We start from the raw sequence: 10,080 nt of genomic DNA, 5'->3' as shown, positions 1-10,080 counted from the left end.
TAGACACAGGATCAGGTCCAATGGGAACCAGAAAGTAATTGATTTTACAAGGTTAGCGTGATTCGGAGGTTGCATATTTGCTCAAAAATTAGATTTTTAATCAAATGACAGTTTGGTTTAGGGTTAGGGGAAAGGGTTCCCTTTGACCTTATTACATCATTTACGACAAAAAATAAAACTTGCATTTGCACCTCTCTGTGGACGTTTCACCCAGAAACTAGAGCTCACACCTGCTCATACGTTCAAAAACACTTCCAGCTACAGCCACTGGGGACAGTGATTTGACATTCCATGAGCACAGACCAATTTCAGAAGCAGAACTTTCAACCTCCTGAAAACATGGTTAATTAACTTAAATATACATTATGGTAGTATGTGTTTTGCTGCTTTTAATTTATGCTGATTTAAATAAAAAATCACTGTATTACAGAAACGTTTTTACTATAACACAATAACAATTAAAGCATTGTGACTTATAGGGCTGGGATGGGGTTATTTTACACCATTTTCTTCTTCCTCTTCTCATCATTTAATCTTCAATGTATGTCAGGACTCCTGTGGACCTAGAATTTAACATAACTCAAAGAAACAAAGTTATTCTTTTATTATATAAAAAGATAAGCAAGGTTAGCTCAAATGAATAGAAACCACTGAAATGTTCATTATAAAAGGGGTTCAGGGCTTTTATACCTTCTATTACCTTACTGTACTCAATATCACAAAAATGTGCAAGGGGCAAGCACATGCCCATCCTTATCATGTAAGGATACAATATTTTGTACAAGTTGACCTTGTAGCTTTATCTTTTTACTTAAGAGACTTTAAATTATAAATGTGTTCAAAGACATAGTGAATTGACTTTACACTTGAAAAGGCTTGGAACTTTCACGTAACATTTTGGCACTTTATTAAATAAATTGACAGGTCTGTTTCCTCTGGAGGCATATAGTGTCTTTACATTACCTTAAGCTCTTAACGCGACTTATCAGATTTATTCTCAATAAGAAGAACCAATGTTAGGCTGCACAATATCCCTCAGGACAACATTTTTAGAAAAGAAAATTTTTGAGAATTCAAAGCTAAGAACAAACTCACCACACTGGCAACTATTAAAGACAATGAACTATTTAAAGCTATAAAAATGCAACTTCTTGAAAACACAATGAACATTGCTAGTAACCACCCAGCTCTCTTCCATGCCTAAAGTGCTGTATTATATTTCAAACAGGCCATTTCTCAGTGTCAGTAATGCAATTCAAATTCTACTAGCAGATTTTTATAAGCTTTGAACTGAATTAATGCCTTTAGCCACAACCAGCGCTTTTGCTACAGGAAATCTCATTTAACGTTGCCCCTCATGTCTTGGACTTAGCTTTCAGTGCCTCGGAAATCTTGTGGTTTGAAGGCTGCAAAAAGAAAGCAGAAATCAAAATACACCTTGATCTCATTTACACTCCAGTGGCAAGTTCTGTTAATGTTTTCCTTGTCTATATAAAGAAACAGAAAGAAAATAGTGGCAGTTGGAAATTATAACCATGATTAAACCTGGATCACTCAGGAACCTGGAACATTCTGTCTTGATTGAGTAAAGAAATGTGATTCATACAGTGTTTTCCATCTTGGAACAAAACACTGTTTTGTACTGGCTGTAACGGGAGGCAAAAGTTTCCAGCTTTACCTTACGTCACAGTATCCTCGAGTGACCTTTTGGTTTTGCAGACAGTGCTAAATGTAGTAACCCTCCATTTACAAAAATAAAATTGAAAAAAATCAAAAAGATACATTTCTGCGAGGAAATTATTCTAGGAATGACCTTCAGAGGAATATCACATTCATATTTTTTTTTTTACTTTTTCCTAATAATAAATAAACAAATAACAGCTAAACAAGCCTTTTGTGGTCTTCTGGTCTTAGCTGGTTTAGTTGATGTCCCAGGTTGGCCAAGCTGGTCTTCAGCTGGTCTCATTAGTCTCGAGGCTGGCCAAGCTGGTGTTTAACAGGGCTAGCTCATCTCTCAGTCTGGCCATGCTGGTCTTCAGCTGGTTTAGTTGGTCTACAAGGTTGCTCAAGCTGATCTTCAGCTGGTCTCCCAGGCTGGCCAAGCTGGTCTCCCAGCCAGGCCAAACTGGTTTTCAGCTGGTCAAGTTGGTTTCCCAGGGTGCTCAAGCTGGTTTTCAGATGGTCTACCAGGGTGCTTAAGCTGGTGTTCAGCTGCACTAGTTAGTCTCCCTGGCTGGCCAAGTTGGTCTTCAGCTGGTCTCCTAGGCTGGCCAAGCTGGTGTTCAGCTGGTCTAGCTTATCTCAGCTTGGCCATTCTGGTCTTCAGCTGGTCTTAGTTGTTCTCCCAGCCAAGCCAAACTGGTCTTCAGCTGGACTAGTTGGTCTACCAGTGTGTTCAAGCAAGTCTTCAGCTGGTCTCCCTGCCAATCCAAACTGGCCTTCAGCTGATCTACCTGGGTGCTCAAGCTGGTCTTCAGCTGGTCTAGTTTGTCTTCTTAGCTTGTCTTTAGCTTGTCTAGCTCATCTCCCAGCCTGGCCATGCTGGTCTTCAGCTGGTCTTTCAGCTATGCCAAACTGGTCTTCAGGGTGCATAAGCTGGTCTTTAGCTGGTTAGTTTGTCTACCTGGATGGCCAAGCTGGTCTAGCCAATCTTCCAGCCTGGCCATGCTGGTCTTCAGCTGGTATAGGTGGTCTTCCAGCAAGCCAAACTGATCTTCAGCTGGTCTAGTAGGTTTCTCATGGTGGTCATGCTGGTCTAGAGCTGGTGTAGTTCATCTCCCTAAATAGCCAAGCTGGTTAAGCTGATCTGCCAGCGTGCTTAAGTTGGTCTTCAGCTGGTCTAGTTTGTCTCCCAAGCTGGCCAAGTTGAGCTTTAGTTGGACTAGTCTCCCAGCCAAGCCAAATTGGTCTTCACTTGGTCTACCAGGTCTACCCAGGTGCTCAAGCTGGTTCTCAGCTGGTCTCCCAGGCTGGTCTTGTTTGTCTCCCATTTTGGCCAGCTGACAAGTGCCCAGAACCCCCCTAAACCAGAAAAACAGACTGGCTTAATCAGTTTGTCTAGGCTGTAAGACCAGTTAATCACCTTCTGCAGTTTTAAACAGTTTTTCAGCATGGTACTGAAAAGAAAATCACAGATATACAGTACAGAACTAACCCAGCTAACCCATTGGAACAATTTTGAAATATCAAAAGAGAGAGAGCTATACTAAGTTATGCAATTGAATTCTAGCTTCTCTAAAATCTGAAACAAAACGGTTTTCATTTTACTTCTAGATTCTTGACAACTGAAACAACATGTTAATGCAGTCGTGTGTTTTAATCTTGCATGGTGATTTTAGTTTGGAATTCTTTTCCCTGAGTGAAAGAACACACTTACAGCCATAAGGGGAAAGTGAAACTTACAGTGCCATAAACGTGGTTTCAGTTTCCTTATGCATTGTGTCCTCGTATGACCTTTATGCTGGTTTTTTAAAAAAATGAAAATACATAGCTCTTGAGTTACATAAATTGCTACTTTCCATTTTTTACTCTTTTCCAGCACTTTAAGAGTCTGTTTACAGACTTTTATAAATGACTTCAGCCACTTTTCCTCCAACAAAACGTTAATGATAAAATTAATTGACCATACTGGATACATTGGTTTGTTGCCATTACTGCAATGAAATCTGGAAAATGTTTATAGACTGTTACAATTATATAACCAGGTGGCACTGTAATAAATCCATCTGCATAAAATATGTTCATCTTTTATGTTTCCCAATAATTAGCATAATTATAAAACAGTTAAAAACATATCTAAATTGCTTGTGTATTTAATGAGATAATTACACTTACAGTATACAGAATACAATAAAACTACCAAGGCTAATCACTCTTTCATCAGCGTGAAATTCGTTCTTTATTTATCCATTCCAACATGCACCAGAAAACACTTGTCAAAATGATTCTGTTTTGCTTTATATATATATATATATATATATATATATATATATATATATATATATATATATATATATATGAATGCATGCTGCCGAGCTGACATGGACTCCACAATTCTGTCCAAAATCTGATGATCCACATTATCCAGCATGATTGAGAATGTACAAAAGAGCATCAATGAAAACAAGGACATCTGATATTCTGTTAACATGGTTAATCTCACAAATGTATTTTTTGGATCAGTGACCTAGAAATAGTGAAGAATTGTAAATATATATGTCTTTTTCCATTTTACGTCATAACATTTCTGTATAATATTTTTCAAAATCCAATTTGCTGGTTTAAATACATTTATAAATAAATAAATGTCAATGTGGTCTCAGACTTTTGGACTCCACTGTATCTACATTGTTTATGTAATTTGTTATAAGTTTAAATCTAATGTTAAACATTAAATGTTACCAAGCTACATACCAGAATCCTTGTCCCCTGAAAATGTCTCTCACGTAAAATGTGTCTAGTGATTATGATTACAGCATCTTTTGATCAGGCCTCTGTTATCTTAAATATCCCAAATAATGGTGGCGTCAACAAGATTTCAAAGCATGGCACAGCCTTGTTTGTGGTTTCTCCACATCGTTCTTGATTGGCATGTGCAAAATGGGCCTGACTGTGAAATCCTCAAGAGCTACAGAAGATGCATTTGCATGCGTGTCACTATGACAGCTCTACACCAGTGATTCCCAATCAGGGATATGTGTATACCCTAGGAGGTTCCTGGGGGTACATGGAAAGATGCTTTGTTAAACATACATGACAGAACAATAGTATATTAAAATAACTGTGATTAGCCCAATTATTAACTTTTTTGTGGGTAATGTGTGCAAGCTTTATAAATTTGTGTGGATGATAGAATACAGATGTGGGCTGCTTGGTGAGTCCAACAACAGTGTTGATGTTTTTAAGTGACTTATATTAAAAGAGATAGTTCAGCCAAAAATGAAAATTCTGTCATCATTTATTTACATACATGTTGATCCGAACACATGTGGCATGTTTCTTTCTTGAAACACAAAAGAGAGATGTAAGGCAGAGAAGTCTGCTCGAGTCTAGACCAATAATGACTTTACATTCAGACACACTAGAGGGCACTCTGTATACAACATGGATACTTAGAAAATTAAGACACTACCTTCAGAGCACATCTGTGAATTTATGACATGATCAGGTTTATTATAAATTGCATTAGCCTTTAAATTACATTACATAACCACAAAAAGTATTATCTATTTGTCTCTGCTTTGATTTCCCCTCAATTGGCTTATAATGGGGGGCAATGAGCGAAGATAGGATTGCAGGTAAAACCATCAAAATGGAATGAGATGATGAAATCATTCGAGACTCCGATACCTCCATTTCAGGGTTTTATTTCATTACGATATGTTTAGTGTCTTTATTCGATTCAGGCGGTCTTCAAGGGCCAATTAATCAAACAGAGTCAACCTGCAGGTCAAAGTAGGGATTATATTTAATACAGCTTGTCTACCTACCTCTACCTCTCTCTCTCTTTTTTCCAATCATTCCTTTAGACTCTGAGTGTCTGGATCTCATGACACTAGGCTGACGAGTCTGCATCGAAAAGACATTGTCTCTGTCACATTATGCGGCTCTTACTTGACCAGGTTTTGATTGAGCGTAGTGATCCAAGACTGATGCATCCCGGATACGGATTGACTCTAGAGGGAGGAGGAGACAGGGAGACAGCAAGATCTTGTCATTCCGAGATGCACATCAGCGCACACGAGGCTGGGATGGGAGAGATGACAATGTTGGCCACGCTCGAAGGAGTCTGACAGTAGCTCATCGCTCGTTCTGCCTCTCTTTAATTGATATCTCTCTCTCAGACCTCCATCAACTAAAGCCGTTCAGTTATTCAGTACGGTGTAGTGCACCTAGATCAAGGCAATGCACACTTCCTGTGGAGTTCCTGCAGCTCAACTGGTAGAGCATGGTGCCAGCACACCAAGGTAATGGGTTCAAAGAGGGTTATCTCATCATGTCAGGCCCAATTATTGAATACTCATTTGTTTTTTAGTTAACATTTTTATTGTAGGTCAACTATTTTTACTTTACCAAAGTTCAATTGCATGAGTAAACTTGCAAGAGGTGAAAAAAAATGTATATACAAATAATTAAGTGTCTTCTACTAAACTTGTATTAGATATTTCACGAGTTTCAACTCTTATATGTATGGTATTTTTGTGTGCATTCGCGGGAACCTAATTTATACCATGCAACATACGGCAAACTGTCTATTGCTGCCAAAGGTTTGCTGGAGTTTCTCCACTACCGGCACTATAGAGCTGCAAACTTCTGGCAAACATTTGCTGTGAGCAGAAAATTTGCAGCTAGTTTAGATTTTTTATAAGGGTACATGCATCAATCTCTAAATAGAATCAACACGAGATCAGTAAAACAGAAGCTGTTTTAATGCTCAGAGATGATTTAAAGTAATAAACATATGTGCATTAGATCATTTGTAATTTGTCATGTTTACATTCTGTATTCATGGTGCTAATGCTTATACTAAGATGCTGCATGTGGCCATAATATGCACTGGTTACCAACTGTAATTAAATTTTGTAGAATTTTGTAGACTTATTAAAAAACACACACGCGCGACATTGTCTTGGAAAATGTCTCTAGGCGAAGTATTCACCATCTCCCTAATAACTCTGCTCCCCCGTGTGTTCATGTTGACTGATCTCGACTGAAGAAATTGATGAAAACATTTTTTACCATCAAGTAGGTGGAGCATCGTGTCACACCCATCGGTGATACAGAGCAGAAAGAAGAACAGCCAGTACAAAGTTTTGCTAAAAGGTTGTGCAGGTAAGCTGTTTCGAAACACTGAATCAACACAAAACACACATTTTTGCCGGATTGTTTCGAAATTAATTCACTGTATCACATAGCCCCTCCTGTTTTATTGCTTTAAATGTGCACTCAGTCATTTTTTCTCATTATAAAAGTTTAACTCCTAAAGACATGAATTGTAATTTTACAATATATGTATGAAATCATGAGCACTCACATGAGATGAAGATTCCAGTCATACCAGTAACCTTATAAAAGCTGTTTTATTCTACATGGAGAGGGTCCACACATGGGGGCGGCCATGTTAGAATTCACCCAAAAATGAAAATTCTCTCATTACTCACTTACCATGATGCCATCCCATATGTGACTTTCTTTCTTCAGCAGAACACAAATTAAGATTTTTTAGAAGAAGATAGAGCTCTGTCAGGTCCTTATGGGTGCCAGAACTTTCACTGTCCAAAAGTCATATTTAAGCAACATAAAAGTAATCCTCATGACCCCAGTTGATCAGTAAATGTCTTCTAAAGCAAATCGATATGTTTGTGTAAAAAAAAAAAATTTGATAATTAAAAAGTTTTTAACTTTTAAAAAGCACTTCCTGCCAGCAGCTGATGCAAAGCATGACATAAGCGCGTCAATGAGTTCATGTGAGAATTCGGAAGTGGTGCTTATTTACAACAGAAGAACAAACATCATGTGAGAGTTCGGCATTTTCAAACAACGTCAGAGCCCTGGATGGAAGCGCCGATTTAAAGTTAAAAACGCTTTAATTATTGACTTGTTTCTTACATAAACTTATGGATTCACTTCAGAAGACATTCATGGATTACTTTTATGTTGCTTAAATATGACTTTTGGACAGTCAAAGGCACTCTTGAATCTCTATTATAAGGACCTGACAGAGCTCTATCTTCTTCTAAAAATCTTCATTTGTGTTCTGCTGATGAAAGACAGTCATTCACATCTTGGATGGCATCAGGGTAAGCACAGGTGGGTAGAGCAGCCAAAAAGTGTACTCTGTATGTAAAGTAAAAATACAATTACTCAAGTAGAAGTAAAAGTAATGATGCTAATAATTACTTGAGTAATTACTTTGAGTAAAAGAATACTCAAGTAGCGAGTAACTAGTTACTTTCATATGAAACAATGGATGTTTAATCTCCAATATTCCATTACATACCAGTAATACACATTTAACATGTATTACATAATAATAATAATAATAATAATAATAACTCCATTATTATTATTATTGGAAATTCTTTCATTAACCCTCATGTTGTTCCAAACCTTAAGTTTAGCTCATTTGACAGCATTTGTGGTATAATATTGATTCCCACAAAAAATTTTTTGATTCGTTCCTCGTTTTCTTAAAAACAAAAAAGAAAAAATCCATGTTCCAGTATGACACTTACAATGGAAGTGAATGGGGGCCAATTTTTTAACATTAAAATACTCACTGTTTCAAAAGTATAACCACAAGACAAACAATATGCGAGTTAACGTGATTTTCGTGGGATGAAATTGCTTATTAATCTTTTCTGTGAAAATGTATAGCCAATTTTACAATTTCATTACCATGATGATTTAATGTCAACAAACTCTAAAATGACTGTAAAATTGACGATGTAAACAACTTTACATCTCAAATAATATGCAAGTTTTAACAGAAGAATTAATGCAAGTGCTTTTATAAAATGATAAGTTTCACATTTCATTGTAAATGCCTCACTGGAACCTCCATTTTTGATCGTTTTAAAAGAAAAGGAGGGACGAGATTAAATTTATATTTATGTTAATCAACATTATGCCTCAAATGCTGTAGATTAACCTTAACTGATTAGTATTGTATTGAACCCGGAGATGTCAGACAGATTATTTGCCATTTACTTTCACTGCATGTTTTTTAAAAGGGAATGGGGATTTATACAGTAGGCACTGATATATTTCAGCACTGTTAAAAAATTTATACATAGAAACTGATGTCATAAGAGCACATAGTTACAGAATAACCCCAAAAATGACCATCACCACAACACAAACAAGCTCACATTAATCACAATCGCCAAAACTCACCACAATGAGTTTTAAGTTTGAGCTAAAATTCTTTAAAAACAAATGAAGGCACTGTATGACGAAAGTGTTTGTTGTGAGCACAACTGTTGTAATGAGGCAGATCTAACTGCAGCTTTTAATGAAACAATAAGGTAACCAAAGTAACTCAGAATATAACAAAACAAACACTGGGAACAAGGCACAGAACAGAACACATGCAAAGACTGACAAAGAAACCAGGGGAAACAAGGGCTTAAATACACAAGGGAAAACAAGGGAACGAGGAACACCTGGGGAAAAAAATCAGGGTAAACCAAATCATAAAATGAGACTTCAAAAGGACCACAACACACAGGAAACAGGAACAGGGAACTTAGCAAAAAAGATTCAATATAAACGTCTATGCATTCATATATATATATATATATATATATATATATATATATATATATGTTTCTGTATTCTGTATATGTATATATATATTCTATATACTGTATATATATATAACGCCTCAAACAGGGAATATGTGAAGTTCTGCTGTAGTAGAAGTCCCATTCAAAAATCTCTCAACAAATTGTGCATTTATTAAAACTTTTTTAATTAAAACCAGTTATGTAACGAAAGGAACTTTGCCCACTGTAATGAAATAAAAGTTCAAAAAAAAATATTACGGGCGGCTATGGCTCAGTTGGCTGCCAATCGCAGGGTTGGCGATTCGATTCCCAGCCCACATGACTCCACATGCTGAAGTGTCCTTGGACAAGACACTGAACCCCAAGTTGCTCCCAATGGCAGGCTAGTGCCTTGCATGGCAGCTCTGCCGCTATTGTGTATGTGTGTGTGTGTGAATGGGTGACTGGGATACAGTGTAAAGCGCTTTGGTAACCGCTTAGGTTATAAAAAGCGCCAAATAAGTGCAGACCATTTACCATATTAGAAATTTACTTGAGTGAGAGTAAAAAGTAATCACAAATAAACCTACTCTTAAAAGTACATTTTCTTCAAAACTGTACTCAAGTAAATGTAATAGAGTAATTGTAGTGCGTTACTATCCACGTCTGAGGGTAAGTGAGATAATTTCCATTTTTGGGGGAACTATTCCTTTTATCTCAGTAATATACTACATTTATACAATGGCACCTGAATCTGAAATCTATTGATTTTAAATTATGCTGCATCCAAACCACTAGGTGTCAGTGTAAGTCC

The sequence above is a fragment of the Xyrauchen texanus genome, chromosome 41 (genome assembly GCF_025860055.1).
Source record: "Xyrauchen texanus isolate HMW12.3.18 chromosome 41, RBS_HiC_50CHRs, whole genome shotgun sequence".
NCBI classification, from domain to species: domain Eukaryota; kingdom Metazoa; phylum Chordata; class Actinopteri; order Cypriniformes; family Catostomidae; genus Xyrauchen; species Xyrauchen texanus.
This window is presented reverse-complemented; position numbering follows the sequence as displayed.